Here is a 16,657-nt window from a genome sequence, read left to right as displayed (position 1 = left end):
CCAGCCAGGGGTGGCATAATACATGCTGCAGCCCCTGGTAGGCCTTGGGTGCACTTATGCCCTGGGTACCTATGGTACACTGTACAAGGACTTATAAGAGTGACCCAATACCAATTGGTAAATGCACCTAAAGTACATGTGTGTCAATTTAGAGAGAGAACAGCTAGGCTGTGGGTCTGATTAGCAGGCCCACAGCCAGGGAAAGTCGTAAACCAGTGAAGCAAAAAGCAAAAATCTGGGGTGACCATAGGATTGCAGACCCTACTCTCCTACAGGCCCTTCATCAAATCTTCCCCCAACTTTACCAAGGGGATTAGATGTATTCCATCGATCTGAAGGATGCTTATTTTCATGTGCCCATTTCAAAGAGACATCGCAAGTTTCTAAGGTTTCAAGTCTCTGTTCAACATTTCCAATATGCGGTTCTTCCGTTCGAGCTGAAGTCAGCTCCCCGAACTTTTTAAAAATTTATGGCGGTGGTAGCCGCCTTCCTTCGAAAGCAGAGGATTTTCATTTACCCTTACTTGGACGACTGGCTCCTAAAGAGCTCGTCACCATCTCTGCTTCAGGATCATCTCTCAAGATGCTTGCAACTGCTATACAAACTGGGACTTCAGGTCAACTTCAAAAAGCCCATACTAAACCTAACTCAAAAGATTCACTACCTGGGCTCCTTCCTAGACACAGAAAAAGTAAACGTGTGTCCTTCAGAGGAGAGGTCGTTATCAATTCGAACAAAATGCCAGACTCTTCTGCATACAAGGTCCCCAACAGTTCGTCATATGTCATCTCTACTGGGGTCAATGGCGTTGTGCATCTTTATAGTTCCAAATGCAAGACTGCAACAACACAGACTCTGATCACATACGCCTCTCTCCAGGGTTGGGGTGCTCATATGAGCCCTCTGCAAGTATAAGGTCTTTGGTTCGACTCCGAGAGGGCTTACCACATTAACCTAATGGAGCTAAGGGCGGTACACCTGGCTCTCAAGTCCCTGTTCCCATCGTTAAAGTCTCGATCTCTTCTAATTCAGACAGACAATTCGACGACAATGTACTATTTAAAGAAGCAGGGAGGTACCCGGTCAAGGACTCTCTCCATGGGTCTCAGACCATATGGAACTGGTTGCTACCTAGAGACTTGTCAATAGTAGCTGTGCATCTGCCGGGCTCTCTCAATTCTCAGGCGGATTTCCTCAGCAAAGACTTCGTCGAAGTTCACGACTGGGTTCTCAACGACGAAGTCGCAGACAACATCTTTCAGGCATGGGGAACTCCAGACATCGACCTGTTTGCGAACGCTGTTTCCCCAGAAAGGGTCTTTTGATAGAATGGTGTCAGACCTTACTGTACGCTTTTCCACCGATCCCATTAATACCAGCAGTGATCAACAAGTTGTACAGGGCCAATTAGAGGATGATTCTCATAGCCCCAGAGTGGCCTCGCCAATGGTGGTTTCCAGACCTCCTTCAGTTATCGGAAGTGTAGGAGAGTAGGGTCTGCAATCCTATGGTCACCCCCGATTTTTGCTTTTTGCTACACTGGTTTACGACTTTCCCTGGCAGTGGGCCTCCCAATCAGACCCACAGCCTAGCTGTTCTCTCTCTAAATTGACATCCATGTACTTTAGGTGCATGTACCAATTGGTATTGGGTCACTCTTGTAAGTCCTTGTACAGTGTACCATAGGTACCCAGGGCATAAGTGAACCCAAGGCCTACCAGGGGCTGCAGCATGTATTATGCCACCCCTGGCTGGCCATCCAAATCTGACACAACTGGCTGATCAATCAGCTGGGGCAAGGTGGTGTAATCACCCTTTGTTTTAGATATAGTATACCTATATCTAAACCTAAAATGGACACATATACTCCTATAAGTCACTCCTATGGCAGGCCTTAACAATCTTGGAGGCAGAGTGCTTGGAATTATGTGAGATAGTGCTCTAGCATGAGCTGAGCCTGTCTGCAGCTTTCGGAACCAAGTCCTTTAGCTGTTTCCATGATAACGCTATACCATATACTCTTAAGTGCATTATAATCCTCGCGGTTATTGCTAACTTTGGCATAGCATTATCAAAACATGTTGAGTAAGGTGTCATACGAATTGGAATACTACCCCCTCGCCAATTCTGGCGACGGGGGTAGCATTCCACCCTTCTAGAGGGACACGACATGTACCTAACTGTGAACCCCGGTTAAAGTTAAACTCGAGCCTCAGCATCACAAAATGGATGCTGCCACCAGACACAAGTCTGACCTCCTGCTGCTGGGAGTCCTTCCAGCGAGGGAGGCTTGGACAAAGGGTTTCCTGCCTTGGGAGGTGCTAGCACCACTACAGACAGGATTTTGTGTATTAGGTAGGACAGGCCTGAAAGGAATGAGACATGCCTGGGGCACACAAGGTGTCCCTGTGCATACCCCGGTTCAAACCAGTTGCTGGGGCACTCCAGCCCCAGCTTTGGCGCGAAAACAGACAAAGGATAGGGGGTGTAACCACCCCCCTTCCTGGTCCCACCCATAGGAGGGACCTAGTGATAGTACAGCCCCCTTTAGGAGAATAAAGGTAGGATCTGGTCCCATTCCAAATTAGATTATCCTGAATTGATTTTACAAGAAGAAACTCTGGACTTCGACGTTCTGCTCCACAGAAGGAGTGTCCACCCTGCACAAACAGGCACCATCAAGCGTCCAGCGGCTTCACTTTGTCGTCTTCCCTCGAGGATCCAGACTTCAGAGCCCGACGAGACCCGGATTCCCAGACCTCTCGGACCTCTACCTACATCTGCAGCACAGCTGAGATCCGTGGGTGCGACGAGACACGTGGTACCGGCCATCTTGAAGAAACTGCACTTCGCTTCCAGCACGACTTCTGAGGTATCCTCGACGAAGTGCTTTGGGGATTGCTGCTCGACGCGTTGTCTAGTCACTTGCCGGCTGGCTAGTGGCCTCCTACACGACGATCCTTGAAATCCACACCGCTGGTCTGGTTGCTCCAGACTGGCCCCTGCTTCCCTGCAAAGGAGAAGCACCCCGGACCCTCCTGGTCCGCACCAGACGCCGATTCCACTCACCGAGTGGGTTGCCTTTGCCAAGCCCTGTTGACGCCGAATCCGGATCCAACACCACGACAGCGAGAGCCTGTGTGGGACAGCTTGTGCCTCCATCCTGGTCGTCGAAGACACCACCTGGTCCACGTGGCTGCAGAGTCAAGCGTCCACTCTTCACCTGATCGCGACTACAGCATCTGGTTCCTTCCTGGTTCCATTCCAGTCAATGGCTAGTGACTTTGAACATTGTCCCCTCTGCTTTCAGGTCTTCAGCTTCCTTGATCCACCCTTGGATCACACCGACATCTTCCTCCTGGTCGCCTGCAGCATCTTTTCTTCCAGGCTCCATAGACTTCAAAGCAGAAACCCGACACAACTTCGCACCTATGCACCCGCAGCCCGTGGGTGAGGTAACGAGAGCATTTCGGTGCTCAAGGGCATATTGACTCTCCTAGTGTCCAGATTCACAATCGTTTTAGTCCTACCTAGTCAGGATTTATTTATTTATTAATTTATTTTATAACATTTAATTAAGCGCGAACAAATGCCCGTGGGCATCTCGGCGCTAAGATATCTGCGAATAATTCTCCTACTGCAAGAGTATGATCTGATGTTACTGGTTGAACACAAGAAATCAAGCAAAACCGCTTGCCCTCTGCGCACTGTTGCAAATCCCCAATGGTAAATTATTTAATAAATTTTATGTGGATGCTAAACATATTCAATACAAAAAAACGCTACAAGTTATATGCTTTTGATTCTTGTTTTTACTGCCATGTCATTTAAATCAACTCATGACATACAACTCTCATTGGTACAAAAATAAAATTCAAACAACTTCCTTTCAGAATAAGAAGTAATTCAACAATGAAATACTATTCATATGTTCCCTGCCCAATGCATTTCGGGCCTCCCGGCCCTTCGTCAGGGGCAATGCCTAAAACAAACAGAGAAAATAAATGCTTTTACTATTATGAAAAATAGGTTCTTTAAATATGCAAAGTACACCGCAAGTCACTATGTGCATACATTAAACAAACTAACACATTAGATTTTTGGAATATCCTGTAAGTCTCTCAACAGCATTATGTGATCGTACTCACTTTAAACCCAAGGACATGTAGGTGAAAAGAACAATCCAATTCAAGTGTGTGATTGTAGAAGCGTCACTCCGTTGCTACAAAACAAGAATAGTCCGCTTTAGTGATATGTTACAACATTGTTAAAAAATGACTAGAGACTGCACAAGTGGTCCCTCATCACTCACTCGTAAACGCTTGTAAACCAGCGGATGGTGATACCGACTTGGATGTGACAGATGGCAACAGGTCACACAGGACTTTAGTAATCAATCACTGGGCCCGGAGGGTGCGCTCGAAAAATATCTGAGAAAAGTAAAGAAACGCGTGCTCAAAATATATAACTCTGACCCCTGCATTTAAAAGCGTGCACCATTCCGTTCACTTTCCAAATTCCACGAACGTTACCAACTATAATTCAACAGTACTAGACGAACCTATTTCACTGCTGCTGCAAGCATGGGCGTTCAACACAATCTCTCGCTGATAACATCGGACTCGCTAGTAGTCAGCTACAAGAGTGAAAAAGTGAAAGAAAACTGGTTCAAACTAGGGCAGAACGCCGAGTAACCCAATCTCCTACCGGCCTCATGTCAAAAGATATCTACCTTTACTCAGCACGGTGACAACATCAAAATTCTCTGGTCGGTCGCAACTCCTTCACATCGGTCCCGGCAGTCTGCGAACAAACACTCCTACACCGCAACTAATAAAGCCACTAACAATGTTAACGTATCAGTCATGCGCGCATATAACAACTGACGACGGACTCAAAAACTGAACGGATCATCCAGTGAAAACCCGGTGGGCGCCATGTTACTGTGGTGTAAGATGTAATCTAATAACGATCACAAGGGGAAATGTGATGCAATATGATATATGACATCCAGATTATTAGGATACAAATAATGTATAACACATAACAGTAGGCCTCTGAACGAACTTCTCTGTGCAATATCACAAAAAACAAATAAAGTCTACTCGATCATTGATCCCTTTGGGATCTTGTGTCTGCAACCTCTTGATCCAGTAAATTTCTCTTTGTAGTAGAGTTCTGGTTAAACTCTTTCCGGGTGTTGGAGTCACCATTTCTAAAATCTGGAATTTTAGTTGGGCAATGGTATGTCTGTTTCTGTCCCAATGCACTGCCAGGCTGCTGTTTGCATTTTTGTTGCGAATGGTGCTCTTGTGCTCTGAAATCCGTATTTTGACTTTTCTCTCTGTTTTCCCCACGTACAGTAGACCGCAGGGACATTTGTTATGTTATGTTATGTTAAATTTAGCTTATAAAGCGCGCGTACGCCCGTAGGCTTCATGGCGCTGTAGGAAGTTTCCAGAGCATAACACAACAACAGAAGGACCACTTAGAGCGTCTGAGGATAGGCTTCTCTAAAAAGCCAGGTTTTAAAGGCTAGTCTAAAGGCTAGAATATCCTCGTGTGACCTTAAAGAAGCTGGCAAGGAGTTCCAGAGGGATGCAGCAAGAAAATGAAAGGAGCTGCCGCCCTGACGTTGTTTCCTAACAACCGGCACAGTGAGCAAGTTTTTGTGACCCGAACGAAGGTTGCGGGAGGGGGTGTATCTGGCAAGCAGGTTGATAATGAATTTGGGGCCTTTGCTTTGTAATGCCCTAAAGATAATGCAGCCGGTTTTAAAAGCCACCCTCTGGGCTACCGGCAGCCAATGCAGGTCTGCCAGGCCTGGCCTGATGGACTGCCATTTAGGAAGCCCACAGATCAGCCTGGCCGCCTGATTTTGAACCAGCTGCAGCCTCTTGAGCTGCCCGGCTGGAAGGCCCAAATATAAACTATTTGAGTAGTCCAGCCTAGACAGCACAAGGGCGATGGTCACCTGTATCAGGGCAGAATGGGTTAGGAAATGGGCAATCTTTCTAATCTTGCGCAGCTGAAAGAAGCATGCGGAAACAACTGACCCTACCTGACTTTTCAAGGAGAGGTCGTCACTGAAGGTGACTCCAAGGCTCTTAACCGTGCGGGATTTGGAGGGGGGATTTCCCATCTCCGGAGGCCAGAATTGAGGTCCCCAGCTGAGTTCGCTCTTCCCAGGCAAGATCAGTTCAGTCTTGCCTGGGTTAAGTTTTAGGTGGTTAAGGCCCATCCATCTCTGGATATGAGCCATGACCTCCCTAAACTCAGTGACAGCATCCGGCGACCCTAAGGGGAAAACCAATTGCAGATCATCTGCGTAATTAAAGATCCACACTTTGAATTTCCTCAAGGAGTGCAAAAGGGGACGCAGGTATAAATTAAATAAAAGGGGAGACAGGGATGAGCCTTGAGGGACACCGCAATCGTTCTTAATTCTAGGGGCTGTGAAGGTGCCCAGTCTCACTGCTTGAGTCCGGTCGGACAAGAATGATTGCACCCAGCTCAGGGCAGTACCCCTGAGGCCTGCCTGCTCGACACGGCCAACCAAAATAGTGTGGTCGACCGTGTCGAAAGCAGCAGACAGGTCAAGAAGCACCAGTGCCTGGTGGACATCCCTGTCCGCGTTGCACCGAAGTGTATTCTGGACTGCCAGGGTTACCGTCTCGGTCGAATGGCCTGGACGGAACCCAGCTTGATTTGGCTCCAGAAATCCAGTGGTTTCCACAAAGTTGGAAAGGCAATTGGAGACGTGAGCCTCCAATATCTTGGATAGGAACGGCAACAGGGATATAGGACGATAGTTTGATGAGTCCTGAGGGTCCATACCTGGTTTCTTAATTAGAGGGATTAGCAAAGCGTGTTTAAAGCCAGTGGGTACACTGCCCTGGGTCAGTGATTTATTTAGTAGGGGTAGAATACCCTGAGGGATAGTCCGACCGATTTCCGAGAAGATGTGGGGGGGGGCAGATGTCGTTAGGGGATCCGGACTTTACCCTCGTCAAAAGTGAGGAAAAGGTTTTATCGTCAATGGCCGGGAAGGTGTCTAATACAGAGGGATTGTAAAAAACGTCATCCAGAGGAAGTGACGTTGGGGAGTTAGCAATGCTCGATTTGATAATGACAATTTTTTCTCTGAAAAAATTATTCAGGGAATCACATAGCTTCTGCGTAGGAGCTATTGAAGGGGCTGTCCTGTCGTTATCACAGAGTTCGTTAACTATATTAAAAATATCTTTGGACTTGTTGGATGATGATAAAATTTTTGTGGAGAAGTAGTTAAGTTTGTGTTGTTTTAAAATTTTTTGATAACTTTTCCTAGTGACGCAAAAGGTTTCCCTATCCTGTGAAGAGTAGGTGGCTCTCCACTGTCTTTCTTTCTGACGTACCCCTAATTTAAGTGCTCTAAGTTCTTGAGTGAACCATTTGTGGGCATCATTGCCTCTGATGTTAGGTAAGTATACAGAGGGGGCGAACAGATCTGCTGCGTGAAGAAGCCAGGAGGACAGTGCCCTCTCATCAACCTCCAGATCTTCGTCTAATGGGGGAAGGGTGTTGTTCAACGTGTCCATGAACCCAGAGCGGTCCATGGATTTCCATTTACGGAACTCTTTGCCCATGGGAGGTTTGGCCTTGTGCTGCCCTTGAATTTCTAGTGGGAACTGGATAAGATAATGATCTGACCAAATGCAAGGGCTTATAATAGGAGAGAATGGTGGTACGTTGTATGTCCAGATTTGGTCCAAGCTGTGACCCTTCTGGTGAGTGGGAGAGTGAATGTGTTGGACCAGGTTTAGATCTGTAAGCAGATCCCTCAGTTCTCCAGCTTGGATGTCAGTGTCTGTTCTATCGAACCAATAATTTAAGTCCCCCACTAGAACAGTTTTAGAGTGCTTTATTACATGGGAGGCCAGTTGTTCTGCCAAAAGTACTGGGTAATTAGCCATGTATTGGGGAGGGCGGTATAACAGAATTACAGTAAGAGCCCCACTCTCTGAGTCTAGTGTGATTACCAAATTCTCTGTATTGGGGAGGGTGAGAGAAGGTAATTCCCGGAAGTGAAAGGATTTTGAAATGATTGCTGCTACCCCACCTCCAGCCTTCCCTTGAGCACGGTTGGCAGTCAAAATGTAGTAGTCTGAGGGAAGTGATGCCAGAATGTCCGGCAGGGAATGAGGGTTGGTCCATGTTTCGGTCAACAATAGGAGATCTGGTTTTTCTTCCGTCAGGAAAAGGAAGATGTTGACCTGGTTCTTTATTAGGGACCTTGTGTTGAGGTAGTAGCATCTCATATTATGTAATAATAGAGAAGCCGATCTAGGATCATTCGGGAATGGTGGAGTAGGCTGAGTATCATCAGCCAGCAGGGGAAGGCGGGAGAGCCCCAATGTTTGTATACGTGTGCAAGTATGCGACGGGAGTGAAGGGAGGGCTATTCCTGAGGAGGAGCTAGGTTGTAGTGATAGTAAATCATAAGAGGAATACCTCAAAAAATGGCCAGGGGGAGTGGGCCCGGGTCCCGGTCGGCCGCGGACGGGCGCAGACGGGCTTAACTCAGGCGCAACTCCGGCGCGCCTTCGTCGCGCCCGCTGCGCTCGTCCGCTGCGCTGACACATATGGACCGTTTAAGTAGGGGCGGGACTCGGGGGTGTGGCGGTGATGTCACTGGCCTCGCCTCCCACCTCACCCGAGCAACCCGGCCCAAGATGGCGGCCCCTGCCGCTGCGAGCCCGCTGAAGCGGTCAGCGCTCAGCCGAGCACCGGTGCACTCAGGAGGAGTGATCAGGTAGGTGTTCTGGGGTCCGAGGGAGAGACTGGGATCACTGGATAGTTTCTAAAGTTAAAAGCGCTCCTCTGCGCTTAAAAGCGGCGATGTGCAAAAGAATTAAAATACTGCTCCAGCAGTGTCTTTCCGCGTTGTGTAACTGCAGCTAACTTCCTTAGCCACAGGCGGAGACCCCCTGCCACAGGGTCGTCAGCCTGCAAATGCCAAGGCTAGATTCCAGTCCGCCCTCCTAAGTAGGGGCGGGACTCGGGGGTGTGGCGGTGATGTCACTGGCCTCGCCTCCCACCTCACCCGAGCAACCCGGCCCAAGATGGCGGCCCCTGCCGCTGCGAGCCCGCTGAAGCGGTCAGCGCTCAGCCGAGCACCGGTGCACTCAGGAGGAGTGATCAGGTAGGTGTTCTGGGGTCCGAGGGAGAGACTGGGATCACTGGATAGTTTCTAAAGTTAAAAGCGCTCCTCTGCGCTTAAAAGCGGCGATGTGCAAAAGAATTAAAATACTGCTCCAGCAGTGTCTTTCCGCGTTGTGTAACTGCAGCTAACTTCCTTAGCCACAGGCGGAGACCCCCTGCCACAGGGTCGTCAGCCTGCAAATTTGATGGCATATATCACGTTCATAGAGTTACAGTCAGCATTAATCCTAAGGGGGATGGTTTCACCCGTATGTGGGTGTTTTACTGAATCCGTGACAATAACATTGTTGCAATGAATGCAGTTCTGGCATTTTTTCATACCTTTACAATTGGTTGGAATCCGTATGGTGTTTGATTTCAGTAGTTGTTTGATGTTACACGACCTTCTATAAGCAAAGATGGGTTTGTGTGTAAACAGTTCCTTAAAATCAGTCTCGTTACTCAATAAATCCCAATGGGAAATAATACTTTTCTTGATTTCTTGCGAGCAAGTTGAATATTTGGACACAAAAACCTGGCGGTGTGATTGTTCTCTTGTTTTTTTAGTTAACAGGACTTCCCTGGGTAATTTGTCAACCTTCTCCTTTGCTGTCTGTAATACATTGACAGGGTACTTTTTGGATGCATATTTACTGCAAATGGTATTGATGTTTGTGTGCAGGGTCTCCTCCTGGGAGCAAATTCTTTTCGCCCTTAACATCAGAGAAAATGGTAAATTGTTGATGAGGTTTTTAGAGTGAAAACTGTTGTATGCTAAAGCCGTGTTTTTATCAGTGGCCTTGTGATAAACCTCTGTTTCCAAAGTATCTTCACTCAATTTCACTAGGACATCCAGATATGGAATTGCCTTGTTATCAATGGTGTGCGTGAATTGAATGTTCTCATCAAACGAATTCAACTCGGATATTTTTTGTTCCAGTAATATTGTGGAGTTCTGCCAAATCAAAAAGATGTCGTCTATGTAACGACAATAAAGAACAACGTTATCAGTCCAGTCTCTATCATTCATTAGAAATTGTGCTTCAAATCTTGCCATATAAGTATTCGCATAGGCAGGGGCCCCGGAAAAGCCCATGGAAGTTCCTTTGTTTTGCAAATAAAATGCGTTGTTCCAAAAGAAATAACTGTGATGAAGGCTGAAGTGAAGAAGTTCCAATAAAAATACTTTACTCACAGGTAAATTATCTTGTTGCAACAAGGCCCATTCCACCGCCTCTATTCCCTTGGAGTGTGGAATAGAGGTGTAGAGGGCCTTGACATCCAAGGTACATAAACACATTCCTGGTTTGATCACAATTTTAGATAATTTTTGCAAGAAATGAGTGGTGTCTTTGGTATATGAGTACCATGCCTGTACAAAAGGTTGTAAAAATCGGTCAATAAACTGCCCCAGAGGTTCGAAGATGGTGCCACACCCAGTGACAATCGGGCGAAATGGTGGATTAAAAAGTCTGATCCATTACCACTATGGCGCCGCCTTTGTCGGCTTGTTGAATATGTATCTTTGGATTTTCTGACAGTTCTTTTAGAGTATCCCTCTCATATTTTGATAGATTCCGATGACACTTTTTGTTAGACTTTTTATGAGACTAAAGTCTATGAACATGTATCTGATGAGAACACCTATTTGATGCTTGATAAAGATCCAATAAGAGAACTAAAAGAAACAATCGAAAAAATTCTGGATGCAGCAGAGGAGATGAAATGGATTAACACCAAAACTAGACAGTTTCTTACAGTTCCTTTTCCTAAACAACCAGGTCTCTATATGCTGCCGAAAGTCCATAAAAATCTTTTGAATCCACCATTTCGCCCGATTGTCACTGGGTGTGGCACCATCTTCGAACCTCTGGGGCAGTTTATTGACCGATTTTTACAACCTTTTGTACAGGCATGGTACTCATATACCAAAGACACCACTCATTTCTTGCAAAAATTATCTAAAATTGTGATCAAACCAGGAATGTGTTTATGTACCTTGGATGTCAAGGCCCTCTACACCTCTATTCCACACTCCAAGGGAATAGAGGCGGTGGAATGGGCCGTGTTGCAACAAGATAATTTACCTGTGAGTAAAGTATTTTTATTGGAACTTCTTCACTTTAGCCTTCATCACAGTTATTTCATTTGGAACAACGCATTTTATTTGCAAAACAAAGGAACTTCCATGGGCTTTTCCGGGGCCCCTGCCTATGCGAATACTTATATGGCAAGATTTGAAGCACAATTTCTAATGAATGATAGAGACTGGACTGATAACGTTGTTCTTTATTGTCGTTACATAGACGACATCTTTTTGATTTGGCAGAACTCCACAATATTACTGGAACAAAAAATATCCGAGTTGAATTCGTTTGATGAGAACATTCAATTCACGCACACCATTGATAACAAGGCAATTCCATATCTGGATGTCCTAGTGAAATTGAGTGAAGATACTTTGGAAACAGAGGTTTATCACAAGGCCACTGATAAAAACACGGCTTTAGCATACAACAGTTTTCACTCTAAAAACCTCATCAACAATTTACCATTTTCTCTGATGTTAAGGGCGAAAAGAATTTGCTCCCAGGAGGAGACCCTGCACACAAACATCAATACCATTTGCAGTAAATATGCATCCAAAAAGTACCCTGTCAATGTATTACAGACAGCAAAGGAGAAGGTTGACAAATTACCCAGGGAAGTCCTGTTAACTAAAAAAACAAGAGAACAATCACACCGCCAGGTTTTTGTGTCCAAATATTCAACTTGCTCGCAAGAAATCAAGAAAAGTATTATTTCCCATTGGGATTTATTGAGTAACGAGACTGATTTTAAGGAACTGTTTACACACAAACCCATCTTTGCTTATAGAAGGTCGTGTAACATCAAACAACTACTGAAATCAAACACCATACGGATTCCAACCAATTGTAAAGGTATGAAAAAATGCCAGAACTGCATTCATTGCAACAATGTTATTGTCACGGATTCAGTAAAACACCCACATACGGGTGAAACCATCCCCCTTAGGATTAATGCTGACTGTAACTCTATGAACGTGATATATGCCATCAAATGTCCCTGCGGTCTACTGTACGTGGGGAAAACAGAGAGAAAAGTCAAAATACGGATTTCAGAGCACAAGAGCACCATTCGCAACAAAAATGCAAACAGCAGCCTGGCAGTGCATTGGGACAGAAACAGACATACCATTGCCCAACTAAAATTCCAGATTTTAGAAATGGTGACTCCAACACCCGGAAAGAGTTTAACCAGAACTCTACTACAAAGAGAAATTTACTGGATCAAGAGGTTGCAGACACAAGATCCCAAAGGGATCAATGATCGAGTAGACTTTATTTGTTTTTTGTGATATTGCACAGAGAAGTTCGTTCAGAGGCCTACTGTTATGTGTTATACATTATTTGTATCCTAATAATCTGTATGTCATATATCATATTGCATCACATTTCCCCTTGTGATCGTTATTAGATTACATCTTACACCACAGTAACATGGCGCCCACCGGGTTTTCACTGGATGATCCGTTCAGTTTTTGAGTCCGTCGTCAGTTGTTATATGCGCGCATGACTGATACGTTAACATTGTTAGTGGCTTTATTAGTTGCGGTGTAGGAGTGTTTGTTCGCAGACTGCCGGGACCGATGTGAAGGAGTTGCGACCGACCAGAGAATTTTGATGTTGTCACCGTGCTGAGTAAAGGTAGATATCTTTTGACATGAGGCCGGTAGGAGATTAGGTTACTCGGCGTTCTGCCCTAGTTTGAACCAGTTTTCTTTCACTTTTTCACTCTTGTAGCTGACTACTAGCGAGTCCGATGTTATCAGCGAGAGATTGTGTTGAACGCCCATGCTTGCAGCAGCAGTGAAATAGGTTCGTCTAGTACTGTTGAATTATAGTTGGTAACGTTCGTGGAATTTGGAAAGTGAACGGAATGGTGCACGCTTTTAAATGCAGGGGTCAGAGTTATATATTTTGAGCACGCGTTTCTTTACTTTTCTCAGATATTTTTCGAGCGCACCCTCCGGGCCCAGTGATTGATTACTAAAGTCCTGTGTGACCTGTTGCAATCTGTCACATCCAAGTCGGTATCACCATCCGCTGGTTTACAAGCGTTTACGAGTGAGTGATGAGGGACCACTTGTGCAGTCTCTAGTCATTTTTTAACAATGTTGTAACATATCACTAAAGCGGACTATTCTTGTTTTGTAGCAACGGAGTGAAGCTTCTACAATCACACACTTGAATTGGATTGTTCTTTTCACCTACATGTCCTTGGGTTTAAAGTGAGTACGATCACATAATGCTGTTGAGAGACTTACAGGATATTCCAAAAATCTAATGTGTTAGTTTGTTTAATGTATGCACATAGTGACTTGCGGTGTACTTTGCATATTTAAAGAACCTATTTTTCATAATAGTAAAAGCATTTATTTTCTCTGTTTGTTTTAGGCATTTCCCCTGACGAAGGGCCGGGAGGCCCGAAATGCATTGGGCAGGGAACATATGAATAGTATTTCATTGTTGAATTACTTCTTATTCTGAAAGGAAGTTGTTTGAATTTTATTTTTGTACCAATGAGAGTTGTATGTCATGAGTTGATTTAAATGACATGGCAGTAAAAACAAGAATCAAAAGCATATAACTTGTAGCGTTTTTTTGTATTGAATATGTTTAGCATCCACATAAAATTTATTAAATAATTTACCATTGGGGATTTGCAACAGTGCGCAGAGGGCAAGCGGTTTTGCTTGATTTCTTGTGTTTCAGTATTTAATTGATGGAGTTTGGACTATCCATCTCCTTCTGCAGCACGCATAGATAAATTAGTTGAACTAATCAATTGTGAGTATTGTTAGCAAAGGAGTGCCTTTCCCACTATTAATCTCTGTTACTGGTTGAACAGCCAAGTCTTTAGCTGTTTGCGGAAGGACCAAAGTGAGGGGCTGGTTTTTATTGACTGGGGTAAGGTGTTCCATAGTTTCGGGGCCGAGACCAAGAACCTCCGATCGCCCCAGGAAACAGTTTTGGTGCGAGGAACCACTAGATCGTTTAGAGTGGAGGAACGAAGAGATCTAGATGGACGGTAGGGAATCAGTTGTTCTTTGAGAAAGGAGGGTCCTTGATTATGCGGAGACTTGTATACAATGCAGAGAGTTTTAAACTTAATCCTGCTTCTGATGGGAAGCCAAGGTAGGTTTCTGATGGTGTCGGTCACGAACTTATGTTTAGGAATTCTGGCCAAAAGTCTTGCTGCTGAGTTTTGGACGGTTTGCATTTTTTTGATGACCCTTACCTGGGCATTTGCAAAATGAGCGTTACAATAGTCCAGAGTGGACAGCACTAGAGATGTCACCAAGGTTTTCCCGGCGGTTTCAGGGCGGAAGGGTATGATTTTCTTTATTAGACGTAGTTTATGGAAGGCTGAGGATGCGATTTGGTTGGCATGCGAGACAAAGTTGAGATGGTCGTCAAAGACCACTCGCAAGTTCCTCACCTTGATTGAGGGTTTAGGCGGGGTTCCGAAGGCCGTGGGCCACCATACGGAGGACCAACCTGGGGTGAGTTGTCCGAATATGACGACTTCCGTCTTTTCGGAATTAAGTTTTAAACAGTTGGAAGCCATCCAGTCCCCAATTGCCAACATACCTTCTTTAAAGCTCTCTGCCACCCTATCGCCGTTGTTTTTGATGGCCAGAGCCAACTGCGTGTCCTCCGCATAGGAGGTAAGGCTCATCCCGTGTGCTCGAATGATGTTAGCTATGTCCGACACGTAGATATTAAAGAGTGTCGGACTTAGGGATGAGCCTTGTGGAACCCCGCATGGCAGAGACAGTTCTTTCAGACAGAAAAGATGCCAGAAGTTCTTTAGCTGTATGTTGAATGCCCATGTTTTCGACACGGTCGACCAAAATCGAGTGATCGACCGTGTCGAAAGCAGCAGATAAATCTAGCAGTATTAATACTGCTGTTCCGCCATGATCTCGGATGGATCTAATATCATCTGCAGCTTTGATCAGTGCGGTCTCGGTACCGTGGAACCGACGGAACCAAAATTGAGTATTATCGAGTAGATGGTGTTCCTCCATGAAAGCAGATAGTTGTAGATTCATTGCTTTTTCTGAGACTTTTGCCAGGAATGGGAGGCTTGCTATTGGCCGGTACTTTTTCAGTTCATCCTTATCGAGGTGTGGCTTTTTTAATAAAGGTTTAAGGAGAGTTTTTTTGAGGGCGTCTGGATAGATTCCTGATCTAAACATGATATTGCAGATTTGAGTGATGGCGGGTATAAGAACGTCAATGATTGGTGGGAGAATTTTAAAAGGGCAAGGGTCAAGTGCAGAACCTGTTTTAACCGTAGTGATGATTTCCACAGTTTGAGCGTTGGTAATGTCTTTGAAATGAGTGAACTTGGGTACAGAGTGAGTCGAAATGTGTGTACTAAAGGGGGTATTGGTATTATTCGAGAAAGCAGAGAAGATGTCATTAACCTTCGTAAAGAAGAAGGTAGCCAGGGCATCACAGAGAGATTGAGAGGGGGGTGGGTTCAGATCAGGGGAGTAACCTGCTAGCTGCTTGGTGGTATCATAAAGTTCTTTAGAGGAGTTTCTGGCTAGCTCTATCCGTTCACTAAAGTACTTCTTCTTGGCCTCACTGATCATGGTTTTGTATTTGACCAACGTCTCCTTATAGCGGATTTTGTTATCTTCGCTATAGGACTTCCGCCAGTGCCTCTCCTTATTCCTGCAGAGTTGTTTCTGGGTTCTTAGTTCTTAAGTGAACCAAGGTGCAGAGGGGGCAAGTCTATTTCTGGTCACCTGTTTGATGGGAACCAGTGAATTAGCGGCAGTGCCCAGCCAGTCGTGGAATTGCTTGGTGGCGGTGTTGGGGTCGGTGGAAAAAATAGGGTTGGAATTACCAAGTAGCATTTTCAAGCTAGAGATGTCTATGTCATTCCAGGCTTTGAACGGTTGACGGGAAGTAATAAGTACTTTAGGGGTAGGTGTTTCGTAGATGGTGATTGAACCCAGGATGGCGTAGTGATCCGACCAAGTGAGAGGGAGGATTTGATTTATATGAATATCCTCCAGATTGGAGAAAATGCCATCCAGGGTATGGCCGCCGTCATGGGTAGAGGAGTTGACCAGAAGGGGAAGACCAAGTGTCTTCATGTCCGAGAGAAGGGATAAGGTATCCCTGTCCTCTACTTTGTCTAGGTGGAAGTTAAAATCGCCCAAAACTGTTAGTGAATCTTCCAGTGCCAGAGATCCCAGGATTGAGCTTAAATCCGTGATAAAGTCTGACCGTGGTCCAGGTGGTCTATATACAAGCATCCCTCTAAAGTTGTTAGAAGGGGATAGCTTAATGGCGAATTGCAGGGCTTCGCAAGAGGATGAAGGGATAGCAGTGGTCCTCACGTTAAGTGAATCACAGGTAATAATCGCTA

General features: G+C 45.4%; 1 protein-coding gene across 2 annotated transcripts in view; it reads left to right on the top strand.

Annotated features, from left to right (window-relative positions):
* TMEM229B (transmembrane protein 229B) overlaps positions 1-16,657 on the top strand; it is a 537,771-nt gene that overhangs the window by 338,801 nt on the left and 182,313 nt on the right. The gene's annotated exons all lie outside the window — the stretch shown is intronic.

This window comes from Lissotriton vulgaris, chromosome 9, assembly GCF_964263255.1.
Source record: "Lissotriton vulgaris chromosome 9, aLisVul1.2, whole genome shotgun sequence".
Classification (NCBI taxonomy): Eukaryota; Metazoa; Chordata; class Amphibia; order Caudata; family Salamandridae; genus Lissotriton; species Lissotriton vulgaris.
Note: the sequence above shows the minus strand (reverse complement) of the source record. Positions and strands in the feature narration are given on the sequence as shown.